Genomic DNA, 8127 nt, shown 5'->3' on the forward strand with positions numbered 1-8127 from the left:
CGGCCTCCCAAAGTGCTGGGATTATAGGCGTGAGCCACCGTGCCCAGCTGTCTATATATATTAATAGCTCTGAGAGGAAAAGCTTATAGTCAAAGGGAGGACATCTCAATTACAGGATACCTGATTGTGGGTTATATAGCTGGTTTTATCAATATCCTGAGTCATATAAAACCCAAAATGCCAGCGTCATTTCACTTAAAGTCAGGAACAAAATAAGCAAGTCTATTACTCCAGTCTTTGTTTGTTTGTTTACATTTTATGGCAGTTCTAGCAAATTCAATGAAAGATGAATGGTAATACCTTTTGGGAAGAGAGAGACTAAGCACGAAGACTGCCTAGGCCATTCCCACAAAGAGAAACACCAAAGATTTGTGAATTTGTAGAGACAGGCTCAACCTCATTAGCATCAGGAAAATGCAAAGGATGAGGTTATCATGCCCATCAGCTTGCCAAAAATTAACAGGACTGCTCACCCTAGCGTTGGTCAGGTGGAGGAGTGGCTCTTGAGTATGGTGGTGTAGTAATAGGGTATTTCTGGAGAGAAATTTGAGTTCACAGCAACGTTTATAATCTGCATACTCTTCCCACCTCCAGGAATCCATTGCAGATAAGTGCTTATTTATGTGCACAGAGATGTGTGAGCATGGAATATAAAAATCTGGAAAGAACCATCAACAAGGAGGCTACGCATCCCGTCCATGATCATCCTGGCCAGGAGCCAGCCTCAAATTCCAAACTGGTCCCGTGACTCCACCTGGCCCCACTATGGTCAACACAGCATCCAGAGCGATCCTGGTGAAGGGGCTTAGCTTACACCTGGCCTGTGCTCAGACCCTTGCTCAGAGCACAGCTCTAGTGGGCACGAGGGCCAGAGGCTCTGCAAGTCCAGCTCCTGCAATCTCCTGGGCATGTCCTGTTAACTGCCCACCCCTTGGCCCCAGCCCTGTGTGCTCTGACCACAGGGACTCTGCACTTGCTGCTCCCTCGTGCCCACAGCCCTCTTCCTGTAGATGCCCTGGGCAGCCTGCATGAACAGCACTGCCTCCCCACCAGCTCCTTCTCTGTGCCCTGCACTCCCGCTCTGTGGGCTTTCCTTGCCAGCACTGAGGGGCGGGGCTGTTTACTGCCTGCCTCCCCTCTGGGACATAAGCTCCATGCGGGTAGGGGTTTGAGTTGGTCACTACTGGATCCCCAGGCCCTGGCACATACTGTTGAAGACACAAACCTGGGACATCCATGCTCTGAATACTATACACAGTAAAAGGACGGAGGCCAGAAACACTGATGTGGGGAGAGTCTCAGACATAGACGAACAAGTCCAAGAACAATAAATAACGACAACAATAAAAAGGACAGATGGCACTCAGGCAGGGCCCGCCTGGTGCCAGCAGTTTCCCACTGACTTGCCCTTACTCGATTAGCACTGAGGGCTGGCACTGGGGCAGACAACAGAGCAGACATCTTTCCTGCCCTCAGGCAGCTTACATTAGGGGGAACAGACAATAAATAAGAAAGTAGAATATACAGTACAGCAGGCAACTAGCAAGGGGGAATAGAGGGGCTGGGAGTGACATTTCAGTGAGGGTGGCCCCAGGTGTAGGTGGCATTTGGCAAGGACCTTGCACTTGAGCCCTCATGTGTGAACTGACCCAGAGTCCCTGGGCTTTGCTCTCTCAGGCTTGCAGTCACGTGCTCCAGCAGCTCCTTCTGGCTTCACACCTGAGGCTGGGACTGGGTGTCTCTGGCTCTGCCTGCCCTGTGTGGACTCGGACAACGTGCCACACCACTGTGGGGGTCCTTGCTGCCCCTCACTGTCCCGGCTGCCCCCAAAGGGTCTGATGAGGCAGCTGGACAGGAGGGAGAGCTCACGTGCTGGGCAGGAGGCAAGGTGGAGCTGGCAGAAAATGCCGCCTCCATCTCTCCCTCAAACGGACCGTTCTGAAGTTGTCTTTCTTTCCTTCCTTCCTTTTTTGGGACAGGTTTTCTGAAGAGGTCCCAACAGGGTGAGCAGCCAGCTGTGTGTGTCTGTAAGGCAGAGCCTCATCTCAGCAGGGTGTCATCTTGTGTGTGCTTTCTAGACTTTTCTTCCTCACCTCCCTTTTCCTTTTCTACTGCTACCCTGGGACTGCAATTCCCAGTAAAGGGCTCACCTCAGACTCCGTTCTCAAGACAGCCTGAAGGCAGACCTGGAGAGCATGGAGAGTGGGCTACCAGAGGAAGAACATTCTAGGCAGGGGGACAGCACACACAAAGGCCCTACAGCAGGTGAGCATCTGACCTGTCTGAGGAAGGTGCACGAGGCTGGAGCAGAGCGGGCAGGTGTAGGAGGGTGGCAGCAAGGCCAGATCAAGGAGTGCCTTGCGGGGGCATCCAGAACTCCGATAGGAAACCGTGGAGAGTTCTGTGCAACAAGATGTGACTTACACTTTAATGGAGTTGCAGGGTTGAGGCAAGGTGGAAACAAGGAGACTTCTCAGGGCGCTCTTGCCATGGTTCAGTGGAGCTGCCAACAGGCTGTCCAGGGTACCAAGGGCATTCTGTCACTCCTGACCCCCCCCAACATCCTGGACACCACCCATCTCATCCCCACAGCCCTCCCCCAGACAAGCAGCTGGTCCTTTATGCTCTGAGTGAGTCATTAAGGTGATCAGAGGCAGCAGCAGAGTGGCTAAGGGGACAGGTCTGGATGGCCTGGGTTTCAGCTGGGTTTCACCACTTCCTAAGTGTGTGATCTCGGACAAGTTCCTTAACCTCTCTGTGCCTTGTGTCCTCATTCGTGAGATGGGGACAATAGTAGTTTCTGCCTCCTACCGGTTGTTAGAAGGGTTAAATGACACAATCCATGCAAGGTATCCGGACTGTAATATTAGCTTGTATTATCACTGCTAATCACTACAGAAAAACAGACAGGGGGCTGGGCGCGGTGGCTCATGCCTGTAATCGCAGCACTTTGGGAGGCTGAGGCAGTGGATTACCTGAGGTAAGGAGTTTACGACCAGCCAGACCAAAATGGTGAAACCCCGTCTCTACTAAAAATACAAAACTTAGCCGGGCGTCATGGTGCGTGCCTGTAGTCCCAGCTACTTGGGAGGCTGAGACAGGAGAACTGCTCGAACCTGGGAGGTGGAGGTTGCAGTAAGCCAAGATTGCACCACTGCACTCCAGCCTGGGCGACACAGCAAGACTCCATCTCAAAAAAAAAAAAAGGAAAAAGAAAAGAAAAACAGACGGGTAACAAAAGTAATTTTAAAAGACAGAGAGTGAATTGTCACGGTAGCTGTCTCTGGCTTGTATTCTTGTATTTAAAGGACTAAGAACTCAGTGCCACCCCCAGCCCAGGCAGTCCTTGGAGGAGCATCAGGTATCTGAAGCCACCGTGCTGCCTGGGCCCTGGGCACTTTGCACGTAGCTCTCCTGGTTTTCACTATTTTGCACTTAGCTCCTGGTTTTCACCCAAGTCCAGCCCCTGTAAGCCTGTCTGAATACGACCCACTAGTGCCCCGACATTACCTTAAGTGGAAAATAAGTATTTTTGCAAAGAGGACAGAGTAAGCTTGGCAGAAATGTGAAAACCAAATCATCAGAAACTTCGTCATTCCAGAAAATGCGTCTCTCAGCCCTGGCGGCTCTAACAGACCAGCCTCATTTTGAGAAGGTGGCAAAACCAACATCCCTGTCAAAGTGGACTTTGCCTCCTGCCTTCCACAGATGTGTACCCAGAGCTGGCTGGACCAGCTGTCCCTGGTGAGCTCCTAGGAAACCTGTTTCTACCTTGTGGCAGGTAAGGGGAGGAAGGGCGGGCAAGCACTTATTTGCTCTGGGTGCCAAAGCCCAGGACGGAAAATGACAGCCGGGTGGAAAAGGGGCTGCCAGAAGCCACCATGAGCCTCTGGGCGTGAACCTGCCCTTGAGGCCCCTTCACATGCCTGCGCACTGGCTCTGCCCACAAGAACAGTCAGACTCAAGGAAACAGGTTAAACTTGGACCCCTGACCAGGTCACTTGGCCATATTTTTGGTAGCTGGGTTGCCTCAACCTGACAGACCACCATTCAGAAAGTACAGTCCACAACAAGAATGGAGAGCCTGGGATCAGGAAGAAAAGCAGCCGGTGGGGGTGGGGAAGGAGAGGGGCCAGGAGCAGAAACTACTGGCTGGCGGGGTCACAGGGGTTCGTTACCCTATCCTCCCTACTTTCACAGATACTCATACTTTCCATAATAGTGTTTAAAAACTAGGAATGAAAGCACAGCCTGGGACCCAGTTCCAGCTTCCACTGCCACTGCCAGGACTGGTGAAGTCCGACTGTACTCCATACCCTCACACCCTAAGGTGGAAAAGCATTTTTTTGTGGAAATCAGAAATCAGTGTTCAGTTACCAGAGGAGTCCCTCCTCATGAGGTCACAGCTTGATGTATATCCACAAACAACATACCCATGTCACATGTCACCAGATGCAGGACACTGCCAGCCCCCCAGAGGCTCCTTGTGGCCCTCCCAGCCACCGTCTACCCCACGGGGACCCACTAGCTTGGCTTCTCGCAGCCTAGTGAATTCTGCCTGCTTTTGAACTTTACATAATAAGGATCATACAGCACGTACTGTCTCTGCAAGTCCTGCAGGATTTTACAACCCCAAATATTATAACATGTTTTCTACTTCCTGGTAGGAGCCAACTCCCTGAGGCCAGCCTGCTGTAATCCTGAGAAAATGTTTGTCCTGCTAAATAAACAGCCGCGCTCTCCATGGCAACGGTTGGGTAACTGAGGAAAATGTGACCGCAGCCGTCCAAATATGGAGGGAAGGAGGTGCACCAGGGAGGCATTGTCTTGGCCTCACCAGGACACCTTTAATGCTCTCCATTCAGACTTTTAAATCCTTACATTTTTAGAACTACAAGACTTCACAGCAATAAGAAAGGCAAAAGTGTCAGCCTCCTAGCTCCAGTGGTCAGGGGCTGAGCTACTCTGAATTGCGGGAAGCTGAGACATCTGCTCCTCCTGTACCTGGTTTCTTAAAGGGCAGATTCTGATTCCTCTATGTCACCCCAGGAAGAGCATGAGGAACCCTTCGAGGCCGGTGAGGGTTCAGCACAGCAGCCCACTCTGTCTTGGGAACTACCAGCCTCTGAAAACCAAGTGGCCTTGACTCCTGTCACCCGTCACTGCTGTTCATTTACTGCTTCTAATTTGCTCTAGACTTGGAAATATGGTAACAAACTTGTTACAAATGTGTACACGATAAGCATAATGAGTTGAAAGGAGGGCCTGGTCCCTAGGGGAGAGTGCGCAGGCTTGGGGGGGGGCCCATCAGAGGCCCCCTCTAGACTGTCTGATTCTCCCTTGGTTCTGAAGGTTGGCCAGCTTTCCAGAAGTGTGGGGACAGTCTCTGCCAAGCTTATGGAATTGTGTGTTTCTGGCTCACTCTGCCAGAGTAGTTTTCAAAAGGTAAAAGCACACCCAGAGCCTGTCTTTCTTCTGACTAAACGCCAAGTAGCCCTGCCAGCTGTTCAATGACCTGACAGAGTCATGGTTTGCTGAGTCCTGGTGAAGTTACCTCATGGCTTAAAAACAGCAGTGTGGCGAGCACTATTTTTGAGAAAGTTCGGTGTGTGTGAGAAGTAGTGCACAGGAGAGGAATCTCTCCTTTCTCCTTGTAAGTACTGCAGATGTGACTCACGGGGAACACTACCTGGCCCAAAGGCAAGAGCGTATCAGAAGCCTCTGTCTCCCGCGAGAAACCTGGGAAAAATCAACTGTAGGGTAACAGAAAACCAAAAACCTGGGAATTAAATTAGACCTCTGAGACTGCCCAATCTGAGTCCCTCCGAACAAATGAAACTGAGGCCCAGACTGGGAGCCAAGGCTCTCAGCAGCAGCCAGCTGGCTGACGCAGGGCTCCCCCTTCCCACCTGGCACTCCAGTCTCCACAGAAAGCCAGGGCTGCGTTAGTTCTATACCAATGAATCACACCAAGGCGACAGTGACAGATAACTGCAAACACCCACGGTACCATCCCCGCGCTGGCACACCACACAGCTTCCACTTAAAAAAAACAACGGAGTCCCTTTCTTCATTATAGTCATACAGCTCACAAAACTCAATTCACCTTGTATTTTAAAACTCAATTTCCAAATAAAGCCTTCAGGTAGAGTCCTGTTTTCTTCTCAGGCACACCCAGTCTGGGACCAGAAGCCCCAGGTCGGGACAGAAGTTGACATCTCCCCTCGGAAGCCAAGAAGTCTAGTGGTCCTGCTGTGCCATATAAAAGTGAGAGGGGTCCGTGTGGGGCTCTGGCCATGGTGTGGGGTTCTTAACACATTTCCCGGACTTAAGGCCCCTCCTCCCAAATTACAGCCCAGCCAGGATTCAGCACCCAAGTTGAGGCCTTCACTGAACCTCTGAAGCTCATCCTGCCCCAGGGCGATGGGAAGATCCTGCAGACAGCCTGGGCCTAGGCCTCAGTTTGCTCATCTGTCAGGCTGAGGGGTTACTCCGGGTGATTTTCAGGGTGCCTTCTGGCTCTGTTGTTCTGTATGAATCAGCTTTCCAAACGGGTTCCTTCTGTGTAGGTTACAGAAACCCTGGCAACCAACTCGTCATCCCTTACCCTGGCCTTCCTGAAGGGGGAAGCAGGCCACCTCCCACCTCCTGGTCTATGTCTGGGACTTGGCAGCCAAAGTACATCCCAGAAGGTAGGTGCGACTGCTGCACCAAAGAGTGGACACCCCCATTCCCTTCTATCCAGTCCGGGGAGAGGGAATTAATACAGGGCGGTCCAGGGGAGGCAAAGGGGCGAACATCCCTGCCCTCAGGTTCCCAGGCCTGGCTTGGCACAGGGACTTCCTTGTCCCTCTGATCACCCATTCCAGGAGACCCGTGGGTGTCCAGGAAAAGCTCCTAGATCAGCGCCCTTCCACGGCCCTTCCCCAGCCCAGGACTTGGCCCTGTGGCCTCAGAGGAGGCAGTCAGCTCTCCGAGGGGCCTCCAGATCCCAGGGCCGGCTGCGCTGACACCTGATTTCCTTGGCCTTCCCCACGGGAGGGGAGGGAGGGTTCCCAAAAGAGAATCGCCCACGGAACCGCAGCCCACGCGCAGTCACTCAGCAACTCGGTGCCCTACACACGCTGCCTCACCTTTCGGACCTCAGGCTCCTGAGCTGCGAAACCGGGGTTCGAGTCCCCAACCCGCGGTGTCAGCGCAATTCAAACGAGCGCACCCTGCGCGCAGCTCGGCCGCCCTCCACCTGAGACAGGGCCAACGGCACACGCCCCCACGCCGGCGCCGTTTCGAGCAGAGGAGTCCAGCGGCCCAGGGAACTCCCGGCGGCGCCGGGACCCCGACCTGCCCGAGGCCAATGCGCCGGCGGCGGTTACGTAAGCCGCAGCGGGGCCGCGCCGCGCCACTTACCGCCCGGCCGCGTTCGCGTCGGCCCCTCCGCCGGTCCCTCCGCCGACTCGTGGCTCTGTCCGTCCGGCCCCGCGCCCGCTGCCGCCGCCGCCGCCACCGCCCACAGCTGCACGTAGCCCCTCAGCGCCGCCGCCTCCGCCGCGGCCGAGTCGCCACTGTCACATAGTGGAAAACGTGACCGCGCGCGCCGCGCCCGCCCCCGGCGTCCGCCATTGGCCGCGACACCGTCTCATCTGCATACACGAGGGGCGGGGTCTGCTAGCGCCGCGCGCCCATTGGTGGCGGTGCCCGTCGCTCTTTTTACATAAGACGCACATGGAACTCCATGTTCACCTCGTCGGTTCTTCAATGGAGACGCGGCGCGTTCGTGCCCCCCGTCGTCCTCCCTAGTGGTCTCATCCACTTCCGGCGTCGGCGCCTTCCATTCACGACGCCCTCGAGTCCGCCAGCTCCGGGAGCGCGGAGTGGCGCGTACCATTGCGGGCGGGGGAGCTGGGCGCGGGGCTCCTGTACACCTCCGGCCGGCCTGGCCGACCTGGCGCCCCGAAGCCCGACCAGGGAAACTTCCACCTCCGGCCACCGGCCAGAGGCGCGCCCCCAGCGGCCAGGGCCGCGGGAAAGTCTGCGCGGCATGCTTCATTCACACATTCATTCATTTACTCATTCACTCATTCATCGCCGGGTCCCGGAGCAGCCTAGGAGAAGGTGGCTGCACCGCCC

At 54.6% G+C, this 8127-nt stretch overlaps 1 protein-coding gene across 2 annotated transcripts in view; it reads right to left on the reverse strand.

Moving 5' to 3' along the window:
* PER2 (period circadian regulator 2) overlaps positions 1–7586 on the reverse strand; it is a 45212-nt gene extending 37626 nt beyond the window's left edge. The window contains exon 1 of one of the 2 annotated variants that reach the window (XM_007966848.3): positions 7408–7586. The gene's annotated coding sequence lies outside the window, so the exon portion shown is untranslated. Of the gene's footprint in view, positions 1–7133; positions 7375–7407 lie in introns of those variants that run through there. The other variant, XM_007966849.3, reaches the window with a different exon arrangement.
* Between the last annotated feature and the right edge of the window lie 541 nt (positions 7587–8127).

The sequence above is a fragment of the Chlorocebus sabaeus genome, chromosome 10, assembly GCF_047675955.1.
Source record: "Chlorocebus sabaeus isolate Y175 chromosome 10, mChlSab1.0.hap1, whole genome shotgun sequence".
Taxonomy (NCBI): domain Eukaryota; kingdom Metazoa; phylum Chordata; class Mammalia; order Primates; family Cercopithecidae; genus Chlorocebus; species Chlorocebus sabaeus.